Source organism: Sesamum indicum, linkage group LG6 (assembly GCF_000512975.1).
Source record: "Sesamum indicum cultivar Zhongzhi No. 13 linkage group LG6, S_indicum_v1.0, whole genome shotgun sequence".
In the NCBI taxonomy this organism is placed as follows: domain Eukaryota; kingdom Viridiplantae; phylum Streptophyta; class Magnoliopsida; order Lamiales; family Pedaliaceae; genus Sesamum; species Sesamum indicum.
In genome coordinates, this window is record NC_026150.1 from 7,274,280 (window position 1) to 7,286,326 (window position 12,047).

The window sequence follows — 12,047 nt, forward strand, 5'->3', positions numbered from 1 at the left end:
AGGGGTTTTTTCTACCTTTCTGCCAAGCCTGAATGTGGGTACCTGAGTGCCTTGAAGTCGAATGTAGGGGTCTGGTTAGATCGCTATATTTTTATTCGACCTCCTAGAGGTGTCTGGCCCTTCAAAAACGAGTGGACTAAGTATAAACCTCTTCCGAAAACTAGCGGGGGGGGCTAGAAGGCGACAAATAAAATAAAGAGTATAACGTCCTATAAATATGACCCCAAGAAGCTTCTATCTGAGAAGGTCTTACAACTTTCCGGGCTTTCTCCTGCGTCCCTCCGCATTGAGGAGTCCTTAGGTGATTTTCTCTTCTCATGCTGTTCTCCTTGTTTTGAATTATTACGCTTACGTAGCTGCCCCCCTTTGCAGATAGTATTATCATGAGTTCGCGTAATGCCCTGCGGATGCAAGCGGTTGCGAACAAAGTGGATAAGGCCAAGGCCAAGGCCAAGGGGAAACAGGTCGTTTCTACCTCAACTAAGGACCAAACTGCGAAAGGTCCTGTTCCCCCCAAGGATCCTCCTCCAGCATCCATTCCATCGCAAGCCCAAACGTTGCCTGTCCATACCGACCGTCAGCCCATCCTTGTCGACAGTGAAGGGACCCCATCTCTACCACTTCTCGGATATAACTCCAGCGATCTGGAGTTGAACCTGGACACCCTCAGTGGAGACCTGGGGTTGGAATTCGATAAACCGGAGAGGGCTGGCTGGGAGAAAGCGAAAAAGAGGAAACGGTCTTCGTTGAAACACGGGCACGAGGAGGGTTCGAAGGGGAAGGAGTCGGCGGGTCCTTCTGATCCTCCCGAATCTCCGTCTCCCCGGCCTAAGAGTCTGAGCAGGATGGCTCGGGAAACTGCAGACAAGTGCAGCCAAGAAGACGAGCGGGAGAGATATCTGAAGCTGGAGCAGCTTGCTCTGCACTGGGAGGAAGCCCGATCATTCACGGCGGGCTCTCGGTCGAATCCCACGAAGCCCACAAGGTGGGACGGCTCCACAAGCTCGGTGCTTTTTGCTGATGCTGAGGGCGAGCCTTTCGACGTATACAACTCGCTAACGTCACTTCGCGATCAGGGTTCTTTGGTCACGACCAACTCTGTTCGGGTCGAGCAATTCGGTGCCCACGCTATGCTACAGGTAAATTTCTATCTCGACTGTTCTTATCTACCCGAACTCATATGCTGTGGTCTTGCAGGGTCTAACATTTCTCCGGAGCTTGTCGCTGAAATGCACCTCCTACCGCAAGAACTACATCAAAGCTGACAAGAAGGTGCAAGAGCTTCAGGCCCGAGTGGTCGAACTGGACAATCAGGCCCTGAAGCACGCGGATGAACTGTTGTCCTATGCTGAACAAATCAAACGGTTGTCGGGCGAGCTCGACGTTGCTAGGAAGGAGAGGGAGATCGCCTTATCTGAAAGGGATGTTGCTTTGGCTGAAGGCAGGAAGGAGGGATTCGACGCTGGCCGCGAGGCCGGACTGGCTGAGGGCCACACGAGGGGTTTTGAAGAGGGCCAGTCAGGTCGCATCCCTCTCGAGGAGCACCAAAGACTTCTAGCAGACTCCCGCATGGCCGCTGTCCGCGACTTCTTGAAGACGGACACTTTTACAACTGCCTTGGAGCTCAAAACGACTGATTCGTTTGCCAAGGGCTATAAGACCTGCGAGTATCAAATTGAGAAGCTCGGAGGGTTTTCAGAGTCTTTTGATCGCGGCCGGTTGGATATCACTCTTGATGGCGATCTCCAGCCTTATCCCCCCGACCCCGAACTGAAGGATGACGAGTTCATGGTGCTTCGCGCGGAGATGGAAGCTGAAGCCGATGCGGAGGGCAAAGATGACGAAGCTGCTTAGACTCTTTTTGATAGGATTTTTGGTCTTTTTTGTATGACCTCTTTTTGTATGACCCCTTCTTCCCCTCGATACATACTGGCTAATTTGTACATTTTCTGGGGGAATGGACTCATGGGTCATATCGAAACTGTAAAGTCCTATTCATTAATGCAACTTACTCTTTCTATCTGATGTTCTTCATAATTGGCTTACGCTTTCGCATGTTACATTTTGCCTTTGCGTACTGGGAGTTCGTTTCCCGAGATGGTATTTGAATACACTTTTTCCAGTTTTGTCTTTGCCCGCGTCTTTTTCAGTTCCCGTCGGGTTTGGAGTGCATCTTTTCCATGTCGCATTTGGTTTATAATGCGTCTTTTTCGGCTCGCCTTTGATTTAGGGTTGCGTCTTTTTCAGTTCGCATTTTGTTTTGAATGCGTCTTTTTCAGTTCGCATGTTCTGGACGCGTCTTTTTCAGTTCGCGTTTTGTCTTGAATGCGTCTTTTTCAGTTCGCATGTTTGGACGCGTCTTTTTCAGTTCGCGTTTTGTCTTGAATGCGTCTTTTTCAGTTCTCATGTCTGGACGCGTCTTTTTCAGTTCGCGTTTTGTCTTGAATGCGTCTTTTTCAGTTCGCATGTTTGGACGCGTCTTTTTCAGTTCGCGTTTTGTCTTGAATGCGTCTTTTTCAGTTCGCATGTTTGGACGCGTCTTTTTCAGTTCGCGTTTTGTCTTGAATGCGTCTTTTTCAGTTCGCATTTTTGGTCTTGGTAGATTGGCATATTGCAATTAGGAAAAGATGAGCAACGAAATGAGTTTATAAATCAATTGTGCATGGAAGAGTATAACAAAGATGCGCGTAATTTTATAAATCGAATTAACACGAGCTTACAGTGGATACAAATGTTTACACAATAGCATTTGTTCAATCTGGTGATTCGAGGCACCGACCCCCCTAACCTTTAATTCTGCTATTCGGCCCTTTACAGGCTCTTGTTCAATCTCCTTGCTTATGGCCTTTCGCAGGCTCCTGTTCGATCTTCTTGTTGATGGCCTTTCACAGGCTCCCGTTCGATCTTCTTGTTGGCCTTTCGCAGGCTCCCGTTCGATCTTCTTGTTGATGGCCTTTCGCAGGCTCCCGTTCGATCTTCTCGTTGGCCTTTCGCAGGCTCCCGTTAGGTCTTGTTGTTGATGGCCTTTCGCAGGCTCCCGTTCGATCTTCTTGTTGATGGCCTTTCGCAGGCTCCTGTTCGACCTCCCTTTCTGCGATCTGGGTTCTACGCGTAGAACCTTTTCAAGTTCTGGATATTCCATGGTCGCGGTAGACTTCGCCCCTGCATGTCCTGCAATTTATACGTCCCCTTCTTTTTGATTTCCACCACCTTGAATGGTCCTTCCCATGGGGGTTCTAGTTTACCTACGTGTTTCGAGACTTCGACTTTTTTAAGCACGAGGTCCCCCACCTGGAGTTCTCTCGGTCGAACTCTTCGGCCTTGGCTTCTCATCATTAACCCTTTGTGGTGCAGAATCCTTGCGTACGCCCCATCTCTCTTTTCTTCGATCATAGTGAGATCAAAGCTTCGATCCTGTTGGTTAGCCTCGGGGTCATACATTGCCACTCTCTGAGATTCCTCCCCGATCTCTGCCGGAATGATTGCCTCCGTTCCATATACCAAGCAGAACGGGGTCTCTCCTGTTGCGGTGCGAGGTGTTGTCCTGTAAGCTCATAAGACCCCGGGTAGTTCCTCGACCCATGATCCCTTACTGCCCAGCCGCGTTTTCAAATGATGGAGGATTGTTCGGTTGGTCACCTCCGTTTGACCGTTAGCTTGCGGGTTCGCGACTGCCGTGAAGTGCTGTGCGATCTTGAGCTCCTTGCACCATCCCGTGATCTTCTTCCCCTGAAACTGCGTCCCATTGTCGGAAATTAGTATGCGAGGTAGGCCAAACCTGCAGATGATATTTTTCCAGATGAAGTTGATGACTTCATTCTCAGATATTTTAGCAACCGCTTCCGCTTCGACCCATTTGGTGAAATATTCTACCGCCACGATGATGAATTTTTTCTGGGCTGGTGCGGGGGGAAAAGGTCCGACGATGTCGATCCCCCATTGGTCGAATGGGCAGGCTATTTTGATCGGCTCCACCGGGGTCGCGGGCTGGTGTATAAGGGATGCGTATTTTTGGCAACTTTCACATTTCTTCACTAGTTCTTTGGCGTCCTTTGCCATTGTGGGCCAATAGAACCCCTGACGTATTATTTTCTGAGCCAGCGACCTCGCCCCAGAGTGGTTACCACAGCTCCCTTCATGAATTTCTCGCATAACATATAGAGCTCTCTCCTCATCTAAGCACTTCAGGAGAGGTCCATCCACCGTTCGCTTATAGAGCTGTCCTGACAACATCGTGAATCGGGTGGCTCTGAATTTGATCCTCTTAGCAGCAATGGGGTCCAGAGGCAGGGTACCGTCTTTAAGATATTTGGCGATTTCATCCTTCCATGATTCGGGCTCTGCGACCATCTGCACCTCCTTTCCGTCTGCGATACTTGGTCGTGCTCGAACCAGAGCCGTGATCTTGCGATCTCCAATCCCATCCATGGCGGCCCCGAACTTGGATAAGGCGTCTGCCTTGTCATTTTCTGCTCTTGGGACCTGCAAAACCGAACATCTGTCAAATTTCTTCATCCATTGCTGTGCGATTTCCTTGTAAGCTGTCATGGTCTTCTCTCTCGTCTCATACGTCCCCTCGATCTGCAAAGCGATTAACTGGGAGTCCGTGAACACCTCCAAATCTTGGGCGCCCGCCTGGAAGGCGAGCTCTAGTCCCAGTACGAGTGCCTCGTACTCGGCCTCATTGTTGGTCACGGGAAGGCCAGGCGAACAGCTGTTTCGATCTCGACTCCCTTCGGTCCCTGTATCCATACTCCGGCCCCTCCACTGTTGGCGTTCGAGGCTCCATCTACGTGTAGCATCCATTTGGAGGTTTGTTCCTCGACCATTCTAGGTGGATCAGGTTCACCTGCCAGCTCTGTCACAAAATCTGCCAGTACTTGTGCTTTTTGGGCCGTCCTTGGTCGATATTCTATGTCATGTTGGCCCAACTCTACTGTCCATTTGATCAGTCGACCTGATGCTTCGGGTCGCGACATTATGTGCTTCAAGGGGTAGTTCGTTAGCACGATCACTTTATGCGATTGGAAGTACGGTCGTAGCTTTCGAGCAGTGACTACGAGTGCGAGCGCCAACTTCTCCATCTCCGTATATCTCAATTCGGCCCCTTGGAGCATTTTGCTCACGTAGTAGATGGGGTTCTGTCGACCTCCTTCTTCTCTCACCAACACTGAGCTTACTGCGTGTTCCGATACACCCAGGTAGACGAATAGTTCTTCGTGTTCCTTCGGGTTCGCTAATAAGGGAGGGGTCGTCAGGTACTTCTTGAGCTCGTGCAGGGCCTTCTCGCACTCTTCGTTCCATTCGAAGTTCTTGGGTTTTCTCAGAATCCTGAAAAAAGGGAGACTTTTGTCAGCTGACCGCGAGATAAATCTTCCGAGAGAGGTGATTTTTCCTGTCAACTTCTGGACGTCTTTGATCGTGACTGGAGAGCGCAGATCCATGATGGCTCGAATTTTCTCCGGGTTAGCTTCGATTCCCCGTTCGCTAACCATATATCCCAAAAATTTTCCTCCACTTACCCCGAACGTGCATTTGTCCGGGTTGAGTTTCATCCCGTACGCTTTCATGATGGCGAACGCCTGGGCGAGATCGGCGAGGTGATCCTGCGACCTCTTGCTCTTTACGAGCATGTCATCCACATATACCTCCATCGTCTTTCCGAGCAGGTCTCCGAACATCTTGTTGACCAGGCGCTGGTACGTGGCTCCTGCATTCTTTAAACCGAACGGCATCATATTGTAACAAAAAATTCCTTTTTCCGTGATGAACGAAGTTTTGTCCTTGTCCTCCTCCGCCATGTGGATCTGGTGATACCCCTGGTACGCGTCCATCATCGAGAACATCTCGTAACCGGCGGTGGAATCCACCATGACATCGATCCGGGGCAACGGGTAGGGATCCTTGGGACATGCCTTGTTCAGGTCCGTGAAGTCCACACACATTCGCCATTTCCCAGCAGATTTGGGGACAAGCACCACATTAGATAACCAATCGGTGTACTGAATTTCCTCTACATACCCGGCATTGAGCAGCTTGTCCACTTCTTTCCGGATGATTTCATTCTTGTCGCTCCCGAAAGACCTCTTCTTCTGCCGCACAGGTCGCATCGCCGGGTCTGTGTTTAACCTGTGCACGATCACCCCGGGGTCGATTCCAGTGAAATCAGAAGGACCCCACGCGAACACGTCCATGTTCTCTTTCAGGAATTCAACCATGGCCATTTCCCTCTCCTTCAAGCTCGCCCCTATCCTGGTAGTTTTATCCGGCTCATCGGGAGTGAGCTGGATGACTTTGTACTCCTCGCTAGGCTTTAGATGTTCCGGCTCGAAGGGCCTTGGTTCAGCGTCCTCTTTCACTCTTCTCTTCTTTGCCTCGGGTTCTCCCTTCAGCGAGAGATTGTAGCATTTTCGCGCCTCTTTCCGGTCGCATGCTACCTCTCCTACACCGCGATCCGTTGGGAACTTCACCTTCATATGGTAGGTGGAGATAACTGCCCTGAACGAGTTCAGTCCTGGCCTGCCCAATATCACATTGTACGCAAATGGGGTATCCACTACCAAAAATTTTACCATTGTTGTCCTCCGCCTGGGCTCGTCCCCGATGGATACTGGCAACTCGATCATTCCTAAGGACGTTACCTCGCTTCCGCCAAAGCCGACTAGCGGTGTTTTGACCGGCTCCAACCGAAGGTTTTCCAAGCCCATCCTGTCAACCACATTTTTGAAGATGATATCTGCGGAACTCCCGCTGTCCACTAAGACCTTGTGTACTGTGAAATTAGCTATGTCGAGTTTGATAACGATCGGGTCGTTCATCTCCCCCATCTCCTCAGGTTTATCAGAGCTGCTAAAGGAAATGGCCTCCTCTTCTTCCACTTTCAGTACGAACTCTTTCCCTCGGCTTGAGTTCGAAGTTCGGGCGCTTCTCTTCCGGTCCCTGTTCGAGCTATTCGAGTTAGAACCCCCTGCAATCGTGTAAATTACTCCTTTAGTTGGCGCGTTGTTTGGGGTGGCCTGAGCGTGCATCGACTTCGACGGCCCCGGGTTTCTGTCTCTGCTCCTCGACCTGCTTCTCCTTGGCTCCTCTCTGCCTGTTCTGCAATTGTAGGGGACTCGGTCTCTAAAGTACCCCTGCCTCATTAACCTTTCGATTTCGTCTTTCAATTGGAAGCACTCTTCCGTGTTGTGCCCTCTCTCCCGGTGAAACCTGCAGTATTTGTTGGAAAATTTCTTGGAGGGTGTATATCTGGTATGCCGTGGCCATTTGAGAACGTCCGCGTTCTCGACCATCATCAATGCCTTTTCCCGCGACATCGGCAGTGGGGTATAATTGTGATATTTGGGAATGTACTTGGGCTCCCTCTGTTTTTCTTGCTTCTGCCTGCTTCCCCCGGCTTCTCTCGCTTCGTGCGGTTTCCTGTACATCTGCTCGCGCTCCTTCCGCTCATAGTCCTTCATCGCGTTCATCTCTTCCTCGTCTATATATTTCTGTGCTAGGCCCATGAGCTGCTCAGCATCAGCAGGCGGGTCGCGCGCAAGTGCGGATGCAAACGGTCCTTTTTTCAAACCATGAATCAAAATACTGACCATCATGTCTATACGCAGATCTTGTATCTCTATCATTTCGTTATTGAATCTCCCTACGAAACTCTTCAATGTCTCGTCCTCTCTCTGCCTATGGTGAATAAATGGGTGGCAGATCTTTTTTGCTTCCTCCGGCTCGCAAAGTGGAAGGAGAATTTCTGGATCATCTGCTCATGTGAATCAATGCTTCCCCTAGGTAAGTTGGTGAAGATCATCTGCTCATGTGAATCAATGCTTCCCCTAGGTAAGTTGGTGAACCATTCTTGTGCCTTTCCAGTTAGTGTGGTTGCAAACAACTTGGCCATGATGGGGCCTGGCTGCCCATACAAGTTCATAACCATATCGAAGGCCGCTACATGTTCGTAGGGGTCCTTAGTCCCATCATATCTTGGGAGATCGGGTACTCGGAACCCGGGTTCCACCACTTGAACCAGGATGTCGTTGCTAAAGGGTGAATTTTTGTTGTGCGCAACTATTTCTCCTCGTTTTTTAAGCTCATCTACTGCTTCCCCACACTTTCTACCTCCGCTCTCGAGATTACCAGTTCCCTTCTCTTCGCACGACTATGACTGCTAGAGCCAGCGTCGGATGACGCTGGTCGTTTACTGCGATGCTCCTGTCCGCCTTGCACTCTTGACTCTCGGATCGGCTCCACATTTTCGAACAGTTGTCTCCTCGCTGTTTCCTTGACCAAAGGGGTCGCAGTTCTTCTTTCGTATTCCACGATTGCTTTCCGACTAGCTTCCTCTATCATTTTCTGTAACTCATCAGGGGTTAACTGAATGGTTGCCCCCGTCCCTTTCCTTGGTGTTTCTTCTTCCCCGGCATTTCTCCTCGACGAACCTTCCATTATGCTAAGGAATTCTCAGATGTTCCCACAGACGGCGCCAACTGATCCCACCACTTGAACCAGGATGTCGTTGCTAAAGGGTGAATTTTTGTTGTGCGCAACTATTTCTCCTCGTTTTTTAAGCTCATCTATCTGTCTGTTAAGATTCTCTATCTGCCTTCCCACACTTTCGACCTCCGCTCTCGAGATCACCGGTTCCCTTCTCTTCACACGACTATGGCTGCTAGAGCCAGCGTCGGATGACGCTGGTCGTTTACTGCGATGCTCCTGTCCGCCTTGCACTCTTGACTCTCGGATTGGCTCCACATTTTCGAACAATTGTCTCCTCGCTGTTTCCTTGACCAGGGGGGTCGCAGTTCTTCTTTCATATTCCACGATTGCTTTCCGGCTAGCTTCCTCTATCATTTTCTGTAACTCATCAGGGGTTAACTGAATGGTTGCCCCCGTCCCTTTCCTTGGTGTTTCTTCTTCCCCGGCATTTCTCCTCGACGAACCTTCCATTATGCTAAGGAATTCTCAGATGTTCCCACAGACGGCGCCAACTGATCCGGGTCGAAATATGCGATCTCGTGATGCGATCTCCACTCGAAGCGCCTATTCGTCCAAGACCAGATTTTGGGTTCCCTGAGAATGAAAACACGAACTGTGAGCTCGTCGGGCACGTCCCCGACAATGACCCTCCGACGCTCAAGTTAGTTTGGTCGATCTAGGAGTTCGGTCTCAATTAATGCATATCAGTTACCTCATTTATGGCGTGTCGGGGTCTATTTATAATACCCAGTTGTACGGTAAATACTGGGCCACGTGGCCTTATCTCGTCGGTGTGCGTTCCGATCGAACGGTGGGGATTGTCCGGGTTTCCAGTCGGTGTGCGCGATCCGGGTCGGGTCTCGCGCGACCCGCCTGCTTCAATATTCGCAGATCCTGCCCTTGAAATGACGGCAATGCCCTTAATGAGGGGTGTTTTGGTCTTTTCGCAGGTGCAATATTTGAGTACTCATCAACAACGTACTTAGCACGTTACAGTTAGAGTCTTTATTTTGCCCCATATATTACAGATTCTCACTTTTAGTCTCATAATTTTAAAAAAGTAGTACTTTGGTCCCGAACACAGAATGACCAGGTGGCCATTTTCCTTAAAACATCTAAGAGAAAGGTGCCATGGGATTAAAATTGATATTTTTTTAAATTTACTGGACCAAAAATGAAAATTACATAATCAATGAAATTAAAAGTGAAAACACCCTGAATTACGGGACAAAAAAATATTTCCCCACCACTTATACAAGGTCGGGGTTCAACAATAGGATTTGATGAACTAATTCTGGTTGTTGGTAGGTCTATATACAACCCAAAGACAAAGTTAATAAAGTCCCTAAATGTAGATATTGGGCCAGCATGAAGGAGATCGTATTCAAAATTATGATTTTAAGATGAATAATATTTATAAATGTGACTAAGTTAATTACCTATAGTTCTTGAATCCATTAATGAAGCTCAGTTCTCTATGCATCAAAGGAATAAAAACACGAAAATTAGAATGAAGTGAAAAAATTAATTAAATTGTAACGAAATTCTCTAGATATAGTACTGCAAATATATCTGGGAGTGCGGTATATATATGTGTTAATTTAATATTCTCAAAATAGCATAAATAACGTGATGTCAATTAAAGAAGCCAAACAAAATTGAAAATTCTACCATCAATATTACCTACTACGATTAAAGAAATTTAAAAATTCTGATATGTCAGCATTTGATCAAAATTGAAAAATTGAAGTCAAAGACCCCTTCTAATATATATAGTCAAAACTGAAGAATTGAAATCACAGACCCCTTCAAATATATATAATATTAATAGATAATAGATTACATAAGCCCGGAAGTCTACAGAACATATCAAGGAATTTCAATATGTTCCCAGCAAAAATAGAAATGGTAAGGTACTAGCAATATGGTAAAGTTGTTGGGCTAAATCCAGCTGCAATCGCAGCTAGTAAAAGCAAGTTTACACGTGACTAAAAACAAATAGTTCCAGGTGCTCGACTCCCCGATAAAAGGTGATGCAATAAACATATAATTGAACTTGTACATAAAGCACAAGACTACCACAAGGCGAGAACTTTGCCGAATTTCCTTCAATGAACATCTCGTAATACAAGAATTATTATGACAATCCATACCAAAAATTATGGGCTACAAAAGCATGTAGCCACATGAGTCTCTTTGAGAACGAAACAGGTGTTCTCTTCATAGCTAATTTTGTTACAGAGAAAAATTCCAACAAGGATCCTTGTAAATAATTAAGAAACTTGAGAAGTAGATCTGTTTGTTAAATGAAAATGTGAAAGGCTGGCACAGGATCAAAATCTTGTCATGAAAACAGACTTACAATTCAAATATAAAAAGAACATAGCGAGAGTCACAAAGTGACATGAGAAGGAAAAAAAGATTACATAAATAGCTCCATCAAATTCATTGTGGTTGCTCATGATGAACCCTGTTGCCCTACATATGGATTATTAGTGTTCTATAAATATCAATTACTTATTCTATGAGCACCTACTCCAGTATATTAAACTAAAGAAACTAACTTCGACATTTCAGGAGATACCGAAGGTAGCTCAAACCTGTCACTGTAATTTAGCGGAATGACATAAGATATCAAATCAGACAGTCGGTCAAAGATCTACCCAAAAGAATGATATTTACACTGAGAAAATCACAATGCAGAGCAAACTAAGACTACCCCCTATAGGGGACACACACAAGCATACCAATAAATGCTATGGTATAACAATCACAAGCTAAGTTATGCTTACACAGACACTACTCGTAAAGATTAGTCAGAACCAAAGGTGCATGGTATATGTACCACAATTACTACAACATGCTTGTTAATAACATCAGAATCAGCCTCCCTATGTAGCACAATGTGTAAAACGGCTGACATGATTCTTGACATTCAGCTCCTCCAATGAACCAAAATTGTCCAAATGTGATAAAAATGAAGCATCATTATCGTCAAATGAGATAAAAACCTTTGCTAGGTATTTAGTCCTCCAAGATGTTCTCTACCTGCTCAAACTAAAGCAAAACTCTTAGTCACACAAGACCCACATCCATTTAATGTCAATCAATATGTACATAACTACATATGTCATTTCCAATAAGTTCATTTAAAAGAGAGTGCTGAAAACAACTAAAATATGCCAAGTGCATTCAACGAAAACAAGAAAGAAACATGTAATACTATTTAAAAAATGGGATAGAACATAAATGTTGTGCCGGTGAGTTATTAAAAGAAAAATCTCAAATAATAAGAAAATAAAGGCAAATCCACGTTTGTTTTCCTTTTGCAATCCATCTTTTTGATTGAACACAAAATTACCTTGTAACAATAGATCAAGTTGAACAGCAATACCATCTACACCGGTAATAATTAATTAAGAAGAAAACCACAAATCAGGATTTTTCTCTTTTAGCCATGAAGTCTAATTGAATCTAGCAAACAAAAGTGAAAAAGGAAAATCAAATTACTAACTCAAATGGTTTCATATTTGTTTTAGGATAGAACCGGGATAAATCATAAAAACTTCACAAATTTGGTT